The sequence below is a fragment of the Tamandua tetradactyla genome, chromosome 24 (assembly GCF_023851605.1).
Source record: "Tamandua tetradactyla isolate mTamTet1 chromosome 24, mTamTet1.pri, whole genome shotgun sequence".
Taxonomy (NCBI): Eukaryota; Metazoa; Chordata; class Mammalia; order Pilosa; family Myrmecophagidae; genus Tamandua; species Tamandua tetradactyla.
Window position 1 is genome coordinate 55,680,645 of NC_135350.1, and position 15,034 is coordinate 55,695,678.

Genomic DNA, 15,034 nt, shown 5'->3' on the forward strand with positions numbered 1-15,034 from the left:
ACTAGGAAGTGAGCCAAGCCATGTTCCTTGAATACTCAAGCATGCCACGGCTCTCCCCACACCCCACGCACCTGTGTCCCATTATCCACCCACCCTCACGCTCCAAGCATCCGACCCAACCCTCCTCCCCACACATCTCCTACGGACACCCCCACCCGGCACATGTACAGAAGCCTGTCCTAGCTCAACCCACCTCTCCCACAAAGCACACAGTGTCGCCCCGCCCCTCCCAAGACCCATGTCCCTGGCCAACCCCCTGACCCAACCTCATTGTCCCCGCCCCCCGTAGGCAGTCACCCGCGCATCTGGGCTGCGGGCACCTTCATATCCGAGGCACACGCACACCCAGCCCATACATTTACGCAATTCCGCTCGGACCCCTGAGCTTGGTGCACGTACACATCAGCATCCGGCCCCCCAGACACGCGCAGGGGCACACGCCCACTCACACCATGCCTCTCCACTCTGGGCAAGCGCTGACTTGCCCATCCGGGCCACACCCACCCCGAGCCCATGAAGGCAAAATCCCACCCTGCTGCCCTGAGCTGGGTGCACTTTCCTGTCCTCCAGACCCGCATGCTGGCACAGACACTTCTTCCCTGCTAGGCACCCACATATCCGTGCACGATTCTCATGACCCTTTCACCCCACCTCCCTTATCCACACACACATTCACAATCTTGCCCCACCCCACGGCACAGGTGCCCTTCTCCCACACCGGGCAGGTGCTCTCGATCACATCGCTGCTACATAGCCTCCACCCTGCACTAGTGGGCACCTCTACCCCAACTCCCCTCTGCACTTTCAAGCGGTGCCAGGGCCCCACCCACCCATCAACACCCACATGTCCCACAATCCCCAACCTCTGCAACCTGTGTCCCGCCCCTTCACACTCTACAAAGGCTGAGAATAACATTCAAAGTTATTACTGTGAAGACATTTCTTGAATCCACTATCTTATTAGATTTTATTTGTCAGGTCTATATGTTCTTTCCTTCTTTCTATTTTTAGATTTTTGGTTACCCTTACTGGCACTCTTCAATTCTGTGCCCTCCTCCATATCTACCTCTCCTGTCTATTATTTTTTCAGCCAGCACAGCTCCCTTTAGTATTTATTGTAGGGGTGATCTCTTGTATTAACCAATGGAATCGAATCAAGAGTGCAGAAAACCATCAAATCTATGGTCAACTGATCTTCAGCAAGGCCCTCAAATCCACTGAACTAGGACAAAATAGTCTTTTCAATAAATGGGCATGGGAGAATTGGATATCAATAGCCAAAAGAATGAAAGAGGACCCTTACTTAAACCCTAAGCAAAAATTAATTCAAATAAGGTCAAACACCAAAATATAAGATGGCACCATAAAGCTTCTAATCGAAAATTTAGGGAAACATCTTCAAGATGTAATAGGAGGTAACTTCCTAAACATTACACCCAAAACACAAGCAACAAAAGAAAAAATACATAACTTGGAATCCTCAAAATCAAATGCTTTTGTGCCTAAAAAGACTTTGTCAAAAAGGTGAAGAGGAAGCCAACTTAATGGCAGAAAATATTTGGAAATCACACATAGGATAAAGGTTTGATATCCTGTATACATAAATAAACCATGCAGCTCAATAACAAAAGAACAATTGAGCCCAATTATAAAGTGGGCTCAAGACATGAATAGATATTTTTCTGAAGAGCAAATACAGATGGCTCAAAAGCACATGAAGAGATGCTTATTTTCATTAGCTATGCAGATCAAGACTACAATGAGATACCACTTGACACCTATAAGAATGGTTGCTATTAAACAAACAGGAAACTGCAAATATTTGAGAGAATGTGGAGAAATTGAGACACGTGCACTCCTGGTGGGAATGTATAATGATACAGCCACTATGGACGACAGTCTGGCAATTCCTCAGCAAACTAAATATTGAGTTGCCCTATGACCAGGCAATACCACTACCTAGTATATATCCAGAAGAGCTGAAAGCAGTAACATAAATAGAGATTTGCACACTGATGTTCGTAGCAGCACTATTCATAATTGCTAAAAGATAGGAACAACCCAAATGCCTATCAACAGATGAGTGGATTAACAACATGTTATGCAACATTAAGACAAAATGACATCCTGAAGCACATGACAAGATGGATGAGCCTTGAGGACATAATGCTGAGTGAAATAAGCCAGACACAAAAGGACAGAAACTGCATGATTCCACTTTTATGACCATGGTAAAGGCAAAAGCAAAGGCTTATAATACAGAATATAAGAGACCTAGTGGTACACAGAAGCTTGAAATGGGTCCACAGTTTGCTAATGAGTTTGAACTTAATTGTAAGGCAATAGACAGAAGTGAAAGCAGTACACTAGTGGGTCGATAAGTAGTGTTACCATATTGAAGGTGAACATGATTAAAAGGGGTTATATAGATTCATGTGTCCCACCAGTTAACACTACAAATATAAATAAATTCTTGCATGAACTACTGCAAAGGTATGACTCTTGTACAAAGAATGTATAATTTCGGGGTATAGGAGTAAAATGATATTGCATGTTCTGGACTATGTTTAATATGAAAATATCAACACTACCACAGCATTACCAGGGATACATAATGGGGCGAGGGACAAGAGTTAGGTGGAGGTTTGGATTTTCTATTTGGTGAGTGTATGTTTATCGGCTATCTTTCACTTAGGAATAATGAAATTATCTAAAACTGAGTGTTGATGGGCTATTGACTTTGGACATTATACATGAGGCCCAGTAGATAGAGATGGCTGAAAGATGCACTGACTGAGAAGTAGATTGGCAAACAATGGTGTAAACATATGATTGAACATGGTGTTGCTACGAGAAGGAATGAAGCTGTGAGACATGCAAGGATGTGAATGAACTTTTGGGAAATTTGGTGAGGCAAAATAAACCAGAAACAAAAGAGCAAATATTGTATGGTCTCATTTGGAAAATACTTATAAGAAAACTGGGGCCTAGATTGTAAGCTTTTATATAGCAGTCACATTTAGACCAGAGTGGTAACTGTCATTTCTGGATTTTGAGGAGCTGTTTTATATATGTATAACCTGATATTTAGAGAAATGAATGAAGTTGATCGAGTTGGGATTAAGGTAATTCAGAACACAGAGGTAAGGAACACATTGCATGCTTCACCTACTCTTTGAGACAAAAGGAAAAAAGTTTTATTATGTCCAGAAACAAAGTTTTCTGTAGCATATAATCTAACTCAACCATTCTGGATATATCATTTAAACAATCCAAACACAGTGTGGCAGTTAGATTCAGGTGTCAAATTGGCCAGGTGAAGGTACCTAGTTCTACTGCTGTGGACATGAGCCAATGGCATGTGAACCTCATGAATGATGTTTTATTTAATTGGCTGGAAGCTTAAATGAAAGAGTTTAACATAGCACAGCCCAAGCAGCTCAGCATACCTCATCTCAGCACTACAGCTCAGCCCAGGCCTTTGGAGATGCAGAAAGGAATCACCCTGGAGAAAGTTCTTGGAACCCAGAGGCCTGGAGAGAAGGCCAGCAGAGATAGCCCCGTGCCTTCCAGTGTAAGAAAGAACCTCAGTTGAAAGTTAGCTGCATTTCCGCTGAAGAACTATACACTTTTAACTAAATAAATCCCCTTTTATTAAAAGCCAGTCCATCTTTGGTATGTCGCATTCTGGCAGCTAGCAAACTAGAACACACAGGGAACCCTGGATAAAAATTAGAGCCTAAATCCTGTATAGCTTAATGTAATGCCTGGATACATCCCAGAGTATATTAAGCAGACATTCAAAAAGTATTGGCAAGGTCCCTTGAGGGATGGGAGAAAAATTATGGAACTGTTAAACTTTACCACTGGGGAAACCCCAGATACTGTGCCAAACATTAGGTACACCCAAACCAATAGGCCAAGCCCTTGATCTTGAGGATTGCTCTTGTGAAACTTATGTATGTAGTAGAAAAACTTAGACAACCTATAGGTGAGCCTAAGAGTCATCTCCAGAGAACCTCCTTTGTTGCTCAGATGTGGCCTTTCTCTCTCTAAGCCTAACTCTGCAAGTGAAATCATTGCTCTCCCCGATATGTGAAGGATGACATTCAGGGGTGAAAGTCTCCCTGGGATGGACCTCCAGGGATGAGTCTGGTCTTGGCACCATGGGATCAACAATGCCCAATGGTGTCATCATGAACAAAAGGGGGAAAAGAAGAGTAACAAATAAGGTATCAGTGGTTGAAAGAGTTCAAATAGAGTCGAGAGGCTACTCTGGAGGTCACTCTTATGCATGATTCAGTTAGACATTGCTACCTATTATAACTTGCCAAACCCTAACCAAAACCATTCCTGCCAGTCCTGAAGAATACCTAGGGTATTATATAAGAATCTACAAAGGTTCCATGCACTAAGGTAACTCTCCAAAACCTATAACCTCTAGATGGGTCCCTGGACCAGATCAGTCCTGAAATTCGCAGGGCCCTGCCTCTCCAGAACATCAACTAGTTCCATCCCCTTATCCCATATTACTGACAGCCCCTTCCAAAATGAAAAAATTAGAATGTGCATAGTCCAAATACCTATAAAGAGTGGGAAAAAGATCCAAGGTGATGGTGGAGTTATACAGAGAACATTGGGTTTAACAAATGAGTATAAGTGTTAAATCATTATATTGATATTTCTTTTAGCCTCCAGTACCTTAGAGCAGCTAGAAATAAAAACTTAAAATTATGGAATTGTAACCCATATCTAACTCTGAAATCTGTTCTAAAATTAATTGTTGTGAGGTACTTTGAAATTTATTGCTTATATATATATATGTTATTTAAAGAGAAGGAGGAATATAACAGAGAAGACAGGATTTAACAAATGAATATGACTGCTGAATCATTATATTGATTTTTCTGTTGGTCTTCAGTGTCTTAGAGCAGCTAGAATTAAAAATGAAAAATCGTGAAACTGTAACTCATACCAAACTTGAAAATCTGTTCTATAAGTACTTATTAAAATGTTTTGTATGCTGTATGGCAGGGGTCACATTCATTGTTTTTCCACGTGAGTATCCCTTACTGCAACACCATTTGCTGGAATTTTTGTTTATTGTTTTGTTTGGGAAATACATGGGTTGCTATCAGACCCAGGTCTCCCGCATGACAGGTGAAAATTCTACCACTGAATTACCCTTGCACCTCCCAATTTATTGCTTTTTTGTATATATGTTATATTTCACAATAAAAAAAAAGTTTAAAAAAAAGATGAAACAATGACAATTTAGGAAAAAAAAAGAAATGACTATACTGCTGAATAACACGTGTGTAAATCATATGCAGGCAGAGTCCAAAAGAGTGATCTATTGATTTTTGGTTATTTATGAAAATAATTTTGTTTGTTTTTATTGTAATAAGTATCATCTTCCACTATGGATTTGGGGTAGAGTTATGACTTTGTTTTGCCAAGATATTAACAACTTCCACTTACTAATAAAAAAAAAGTCGAAGTTTTCCTTCTCGGACACTAACTATTACCACACTGCCTGTGAAATGAGGACCTTCATATGGAGAATAGGTGCAGCCAGGGTGAGTGACACCAGAGATGTATGAAAGGAAAGTTTATTAGTGCTTATGATCCTGAACAGAGGGGAATGACATGGCTTGCATAGTCACGTGGGGAAACACAGCAGGAGCTTAGGGTCAGCCAAGCAAGCAGGGAGCAAGAAGTCACTGTGGACCTGAGGACAGTGCCTTTATACTGCTATATGGGTGGGACTGCAGTTATTGGTCAAGCAAGAGTGGGGTTGTGGATTTTGTATTTGACTTCATGGGGGAATGAACCCAGGCAGGAAGCAAGGAGGAGAGAGAGAAGCTGTTTATCTTGTATAAGCTGGTGTCAGGAGTGGTCATGGAGGGACCTAAGGATAGAATCTGAGATGCTGAGGTATCATGACAGTGCAGAAACGCTTATGTTATTCCTGACTTCGTTACCCTGGTAATAAGAGGAAGAGGAGATTTAGATCATCATCTATTGAGTTTTGTGGGCAAAATAATGAATATACTTTATAAATCTATTACTAACCAAGATTTACCTAAAGACTGGGGGATTTCTCTCACTTTTTTTTTAAATATATATTTGTTCTTTATTCATCCTAAACCTTAAAAGTTGTTCTTTCACAAGACTCTCTTCAAACAGAGCCAATTCTTTCCCTTTGTTTTTTGAGCAGAGGTTTCTATTTAACTAAATGTGTCCTTTTGTCCATGGATAAACCATTGGCTGGCATGAATATCAGCTTTGTTTGGTTATCTCATTAGTCAGTGCAAATAAGAAAATAATGAACTCTATTTAAAATCATTTTGTGTGACCATTAGAAAAGAAATTGCTACCTGTGCTTAAAATATCAGCTGAACTGACATCCCTCAGCACCTTGGACCAATGTTGGAGAACTCCAATCAGGCTATTCTTAAACTACAAAGGACACTAATGCTCTTCTATCTGATGACAAAAATAACTGCAGTCAAAAAACTACATAAACAGCAAGTTCAGTAAGAAAGAACAGAAGAAATTGACGTTTGTCTGAACTAAATAATTGTTTGGAAGTCCGCTGCATCTTCCTCCACATAGCCTCAGCCTTGGGCTAACTTAGGACCCAAAGGTTTAGTAAGAACATCTTTCTCTGTAGGATTCCAGATTTTATGGCACTGTGTTTTATCTCTATATTTGCTGCTTTGAAAAAGGGGAAGATGCCTATGGAATATGAAGCAATAATGGGAAACTATGAAGGCAGAATGTTGTAATAGAAAAAAATCCCAACCTAGGAATCAGGAACCTGGTTTCTAATCCTATGTAACTTCTCTATCCCTCATATCCTAGAATGCAAAATAAGCACAGGGATCTTTTGGTTCCCTTAAGTTAAAAAAAAAAAAGATGAGTCAATGCAGTATGCAGTAAAGTTTTCCTTAGAGAGTAAATAATAAAGATTACATCTACACTAAACTGCCAGGAGAATAATGAAAATGTACCATTCAGAAGAATCTCATTTGCAAACTCTTCCCTAAAGACAGTGCAGTATACTGGGGATAATTAAATGTTATTTTCCAAGAATGAGTCCAACACAAAGAGAGTATTAAATCTGCTGTGAAGTTTCTAAATAAGGTGCCTCCAGTTCAAGTCAAACAACATTTATTGAGATTCTGGTTTGTGCAAAGCTCTAGCTTCACCTTGGACAATACCACAGAAAACTTTGCCAGAGAGCTTTTTTTTTTGTCTTGTAGATCTGTTTCAGCATATAAATCCAACACTTTTCACAATTGGGACCAAGTTATCCTCATTCTTGAGTAACAAATTAAGTTTGTTACAAAAACAACTTTGAACAACAAGTTTGAACAAAAAACAAGTTGGGGGGAACATTATCAAAAACCTAAAGTTTCCATGTTATAATCTTTAAACCAAAGCCTTTGCCCTCCTGAAATCCTCACTAACCCTAAATAGTTAGATGTTAAGGAAGGCTTGAGGTAGAATAGTTCACATGGAAAGAGAGATTCTTTGGACCAAGATTCAATTAAATGGGGGGGAAAAAGTGAGAATAAATATCCATAAAGAGGCTGCCACTTTAGTGACAAAGGAGGGGCTTTGAAATTGTTGGAACCCAGAGAGCATATTCTACCGTGGAAGTCTGAAATCTGGGGCAGTAAAGAGAGCTACTGGCAATTAGCTCAGTATGAGAAACAAGTTTTGCAGTGAACAAGATGCTCTCAAACAAACATGCTTGGATTTCCACATTTACATAAATTCAAAAAGTCTTCCTTTCTTCTTTTTTCTTTTTATTCCACCTAGGTTTCCACTTTGTATCTAAATGCCTGGTGCATTCTATACCAATACTTGGCTAGGTCTCCAGTACTGTCATCAGATATTTACCACTTAAGTAGAAATGAGAGCCCAACTTCTCGTATTATCATGTAATCAATATAAGGGGAATGGCTGGAAGACCTTTGCACTAGCTGCTCCTTTTGCTTAGAAAGTTCTCCACCCAGATACATCCATGCACAGTCCAATCCCTCAACTCAAGTCTGCTCAGATATGACCATAAGTAAGAGGCCTTCCTTCTCCTTATTTATAACGGCATGCTCCTACCCATCGCTATCTCCACATCTGCTATATATTTTTCATAGCTTTAATTATCTCCTGACATATATATTTTTCTGTTTGGGATTTTTTGCTTCTATTTTTTTGCTTGTGTTCATGACAACAATGTAAGCTACATCAGAGTGGGCCTTCATTTGTCCATTCCGTATTCCCAGCCCCTACAATAGTGCGTAGACATAGTAGGTGCCTAGCAATTTTTTTTGGAATGAATTAATTAAATGCACTCAATATATTTGATCATCCTTTAAACAAAGGAAAACATTGGGCATGTAAAGAAAGAAACAGCAAAGGCCATTTTCTATCACCTTGTTTTTCCTCTGCTATCTCCTCCAAAAGTTTGATAATGGTTCCCTCTCCAGAGATAATTACACATCATGGGCAATATGACAGTTGTTTCTCATTTTCTGGAGATGATCTGCAATTTTCCACATTTCATTGTTCTAATAACAAAACAGCAGATACAGTTCTGGAATAAAGCCTGGATGAGGTTCTAGCTGATATAAATTTCCCTTTATACCACCATTGCCTTTTTTATTATTATTCCAGTCTTGATTCGGTTGCACTGGCTGAACTGGCTAGGTTCAGGAAACTTGTTAAAACTTTAAAATACTAATAAAATCTGACCATTATTTAGACATCCTTCTCTTCTGCAATCTCTGCCTGGGGACCTTGAAAAATATGCAGTGTAATTTCCTAGCCTGAAAGATCCTAAGGAGAGTAAAGAGAAAAAGAATAAGAAAATGTTCATTTTTTTCCCTCCCTCTTGTATTAGACAGTAAATCACTAATGTTTTGGTGTGTTTGTAAGCTTTTCCTGAGTGATCCTGGATAGAGGGTACCCTGGAAGGAGGTTTGTCTGGTATTTTTTTGTTCCTGCCTTTTATCAGGAAGTATCTTCTATGCAGATGACTCCAAATCTTTATTTCCAGTCCTGACCTCATCTCCAGTTTCTAGACAGTCTGTTGAACTTGTATGATTGAATGTTCTATAATCATCTTAAGAATTTCCTGCCTCTGTTTTAAACAATACCGGAACAACACATACTTCTGTGTCTATATGTTAAATAATACTCGGACCAAGAAAATAATTTTGCTATTTCATCCAGGAAGTACTCTTCCTGGAAGTTAAAACTGTGAGTAAATTAAACAAACCTCCTTCTATCAAGCTCATCTATCAAGACTTAGCTTCTCGACAAGAGTTGCTTCAGGACCCTCTCCTCACTGAGCCCCACTCATGCCAGCCAGCTCCTCTCCTTGCAAGACAGCCCAACCCCTAAAATGAAATAAATAATGTAGCATTTTTGAGACCTCACTAAGACTGGGTAGAGCTCTAGTAAACTTAGCCTTGGTTGATCAATAGGCTTTACTGGTAGGCCTTTTGAAAATCAACAACCAACAAGTTAAGTGCAATTTGTTCAAATTTGACCTCATTATTTTCTCCCCAGACTTACTCTTTATCCTTTTATGGCATTAGAATTCACCCCACACAATAAACTTCAAAGCCAGGAATAGCCTCCTATACTCCTTCTCACTTCCAATAATTAATTAATCCTTAGTCCTAATGATTTTGCCCCTTAAATATTCTCATATTTCCCCTTTCCAATTTATTGCTGCTATGTTAGTTCCAACTTTCATCATTTTTTGCATGGATGGCATCAATAACTTTCTACCTGTCCTCATTACTACAAACTATAGTTCTAGCCCTATCCCTCCTGTAGCAAAACAAATAAAAGCAAAAATATTCAATAACATCCTCTCTTACATTGTCTTCTTCGCTTTACAAGGCAAAGTCTGAGTTCCTTGCATATGATTTCCATGCCTACCTCTCCAATTTTACCTCCCTTCATTTTCTCTGCAGCAATTTAGAAACACTAATATTGAACTGTTTTTGGTCTCCTGAACACAGAATTTTTGGTTTCCTGAACACAGCATTCTTCTTCTGAATACCATCTGTTATTTAGGCTTTTTCCCCTCAACCTGGATAACCCACTTACAATATTTGCCATCATACTTTTAATGTCCTATAAAAATTCAGCTCAAGCATTGAGTGAAGCTTATCTTGATCCAACCCTTTCTCACCTCTATTACCTAACTAGGTTAGCTTGAATCAGATTCTGTGAATTCCTGTTAACACCAAGTTCCCTCTCTAGATAGTCATGAGCGTCCTGTGATAGCTGGAACAACTTGGACAGATTTGATAGGAAAAGCATTAGGTAACGTTTATTTACTTAATAGTTATCTATGTCAATAGTGGGAAGGGGAATCCCAGTGATACCAGGGGTCTTGTTCTTTCTTCAGTAAACAGGATTTTGCATTATAGTGTCAAGTGTAATTAACTAGCTCCATGTCATAGCAGGGAAGATTCAGGTAGGCTTGTTCTGGTTTTGTCCATTTCAACTTTAACTTATTCCGCCCTTGCCAAGAACAAGAATCAAATTTAAGATCACATAATTTTGACGCAGCTGTTTGTATTGAACTTGTTCCCATTTGTCCCAAGGCTTACTAAAGAAACACCACTTCTATTGTGATTTCTATTTCTTTCCCATTAACCTTTAACTCTCTCTTTCATAAAAGCTAATATCATCGGGATTAAAGGCATCTCTATATGATACATTGTCTCCCATCCCCTCCCCCACTAATGAGTGAGTTCCTAGAACATGGGGAACAGTATGTTGGTGATTATAACTTCAATGACCAACAGAAAGGCTCTGGAGAGAGTAAGTGCTCAATAAACATTTATGAAATTGAACTGACACAAAGATGAAACCAACTATACTTCTGACTTTGTGGAACTTTTATTTCTGATTAAGAGAAAGAAAGTTGTAAACATCTCTGTAACAAAAACACCAGACTAGAAATAGTCTAAGGGAAGGCTCATAGGCAGTATCAAGATGGGAATTAGGGAAATTTTTCAAAGGAAAACTGTGGCACTTTAGTTGAGTCTTGAAACTCAGTCAGAATTTTGATAACTAATAGTGAAGGAGGAAGCCTTTCCAGAAAACTGCATAAGCATGAATAAACATGAGGAAAATTTAGGATGTTCTAAAGAACAGCAAATAATCTGGTATGGTCAGACTGTGACAGAAAGAAGTTTATAGAAGAAGAGTGGGAAATTAGATTGGAAATATAAATTAAGCCAGGTTATGAAGAATCCCGAATGCTGGGCTAACACATCAGGACTTCATCTAACAAATAATTGGGAATCTTCACAGATTTTTAGAGAGAAGAGCATGTTCTCTAGGGATTCAAATGAAATGTAAAGAAATGTACGAGAAAGGAGAAAGACTAAAGATTCAGTCAGTGGACAGAACATAATTAGATTAGGGGAGTCTTCAATAATCAATAGAGCCCAGTATTCAGGTTCTGAACTAGAGTAATACAACTTGAAACAGGGACTAATATGTGGCTAAAAGTGACCTGAGTGGCAGGAAATATGGTGTGATTATTATGATACATGATGGAGACATTAGGAGGAAGAATTAACAAGTTATAAAATGGTGGTTGGTTGGTTAGATTGAGACTCTCAATTCCCAAGTTTTTAAATAGAAAAATATTATTCTTCCATTCTTTTTTATTATTATTATCATTATTATGAGAGAAGTTTTAGGTTACAGAAATATCATGGAGAAAATTCCTAACTTTTAAAGTCTCCATACATGGCCTTCTCCCATTAAGTAGCTATTTAAGTGTTTGTTGTTAACCTTCAACAGTTAAAACTCATCATCTGCTTTTAAAATGGGATGCGCATGATGATGCTGTGAGATACCGATTACATACTTCGAATGGATTGTATGGTGTGTGGATATGCTTTAATAAAACTGCATTTTTAAAATGGGGTAGGCAACATTGAGGATTCAGTTAAGCTGTATGCACAGAACCCCAAAGTAACAGTGGCTTAAGCAAGATAGAAATTCATTTATCGTTCACTTAAATAACCTTCCAAAGTAAGCAATTTAGGGTTTGAATGTCCTCACCAGGGCCAGGGACTCAGAATCCTTCTGTCTGCTTCCATCTCATGGTCTACAATAATTGCCAAGCTCCAGCCATCACACTCACATTTCACCAGCTGAAAGAAGGAAGGGCAGAAGAAGGACAGCCCTGGATGTTGATAAGCACATCTGCTTATAAACCATTGGCAAAAATATAGTCATACAATCACACCTAAATGCAAAGGAGGTCACTGCTTTTTCTCAGCAGTCATGTGCTGAGCAAAAATCCTGTACTCCTACTAAGGAAGAATAGGAAAGCAGAATTTAAGGGATAATTCTCAGTCTCTACCGAAATACATGTTCAAGAACCCTATGACTTAAAGTAGAAGGTTTAGAGCCGGAGTACCATAATGGCCCTTTTTTTACCCATCTCGACAATAAATGTCTAGTCCATTGGATAATTTCTGGTGGAGTTTTCCAAGGGACTATGCTTCTATAGCAGGTAGTTTTTAACTAGGATACAATTTGTAAAATCCCCACTCTTTTTCCATCCCCGTGTTGAGTATACTATATAAACAATTCCATCTTTTATTGGCTAGATTGTTTACAAGTTGGCATTATAAATGCTGCCTAAATCCCATATATGCTGCTTAAAGTCACATTTCCCATTCACTGTTCTCCATGGATCAGGATGCAGGACTTGCTGAGCTCTCTCTCCTACTCAAACGATATGTCCTTCCTCACCTGGCTCTCATCTCCATGGTCACTCTTACTGCTGCTTGTCAAATTCGTTGTAATGTAAGAGAATTTGCATGGATCATCTTGGAAGGGATGATCTTGAAGCTAATGATATGGTTTTGAAAGAAGGTGATACTGAGGAGGAATGCTTGTAGTCTGCCCAGAGTCCGACATTCCTTAGACAAAGTAGTAGGCTTGAGCCCCCAAAATTCCATAGTGGCATTTGACCACTGGAATTAAAAAAGAAAGAAGAGATATTTATAATTTACAGTCCCATGTCCACCTCATCGTTTTAATTTTTAACATTTTATCATCATTTGATATCCTTTGAATGCCTTCTTTTTTCTATAACTGGAAAAATACCAAATTTATGTCCCTAAACTGATATGTCTAAACCCTGTATTGCAAAGCTCTCAACTGAGAAAGGAAAGCTACAGTCATTTACTTGCTTAGCTAGCCCTGCTAGAAAGAACATTTTATGGAAAAATATTTGATCCCCAGGTGAGAAATTCCCAGGTTAGAATTCCCAGGTCAGAAAAGCTCTGAATTATGGATTTTTTACATGAGCTTATTATCTAAAGAAATTCTTGCTGCTCTTAAAGCTTACATAGTTCCACACTTTTTAAGTGCATCATCTGGTTCACAGCAGGCTGAGTCATGGCTTGCCACAGAGACAGTGATCAAGATTTGTTGTTTTTGTTTTTGTTTTCTGGATTTTTACCTGCTAGGTCAGCAGATGACCATATTACCTGAAGGTGAAAAAACTAACACAGAAATTAAACACTGAAATGTCCTCTCTCAAAGATAACAGTTAAAATTTCTTGAATGCTTAGCATGCCTATACCCACAAAACTTATGAGGTCGATATCATTATTATATTCATTTTTTAATGAAAACACAGAGACACAGAGAGCTTAAATAACTCTCCAAAAGTCAAGCAACATTTAAGTTGGTGGAGTTTGGATTTGAACCCTTAGCCTACACTCTTAACTATTTTAATAACATTTCCCAATTGTATTCCACAGAAATGTAATCTCGCAAGATGCTCCATAAAAATTAGTCTACAGTCATGTGTAACTTAATTGGAAATACAACACAAACATTGTGAAACAAAGGCTCTGAAAAGATCTGCTTAATTTAATATTACACAGACTTTCAGAAACTTACTTAATCATGGCACTTTTCTCATAACCACCACTAACATCCAGGAAACACACAGCTGTAGAAATGCAGGTCCAATGTGATGGAGGGAAAGAGGACCCTAGAATCCCTTCAGACGTTTTTGGCTTCAGGCACAGCACATTGCTCTGTATTTCCCAAGTGAGTCATAAATGGTATTCTTTTATTACAAACTCTAAACATCCACGGCAGGATTTTTTCTTGTATGTTGTTTGTTTTATTAGGGTCTTTAGTACTTCCTGGCTGGAAGATCCTTACAGAGTAGGACTATGAAAGTCTTAGTGCATAGGAACACCAACAAAGCACTGGGTATGGGTCATACCTGCTCCATAGTTTCCTAAAATTGAAAAACTAAATTGTAGGGAACTGGGCCCAGCTGGTTACTCTCAGAGGTGAGCCAAACTTCCTATAGGTGGCTGACTGTGAAAAATTCAGCTAGTGAGTTCATAAAAAAACTGATCACCTGTAGATAAAGAGAAAGGAAAAGTGTAGCAGACGTTTGCCATTCCCCTTCCAAAAATATGTGCACCATACAGGTCTCAGAGGGACAACAGTTTTTAGGTACAAATTCATTGCAGCCAGCATAGTGACATGTTCAGAGCACACACTGGCTGTTAGGAGCTGTGTAGACTTGGACAGCTTACATACCTTTCTGTACTTCAATTTCCTCAAACGAAAACAAGATAATGAAAGTTTCTTTCCAAAAGGTTGTTATGGGGATGAAGCAAGGTAATACATGTTAAGTGCTTAATTAAGTGCCTTCCTAGAGTAAATATATAATAAACATCGGCTATTATTAAGATAGTCCAAGTAATTGTACAGAAACTTAGTTCTACATAGCCTCAAGCAAGTTACTTCCTCCTTCCAGGAACCTGCTCTCTTGTGTCGAGAATTTTCTCAATAGTTGCGTGGCCTGTCAAGGAAAACAATGGGGGAGAAGGTAGATTCCTCATTAAACAGAAACAGTGTAAGAGGGTGGCACCTAGTTTTTACTTGACTCACGCACAGGTTCTAACAGAAACAGGTTAGGTACCACCAGAATATTCTGGTC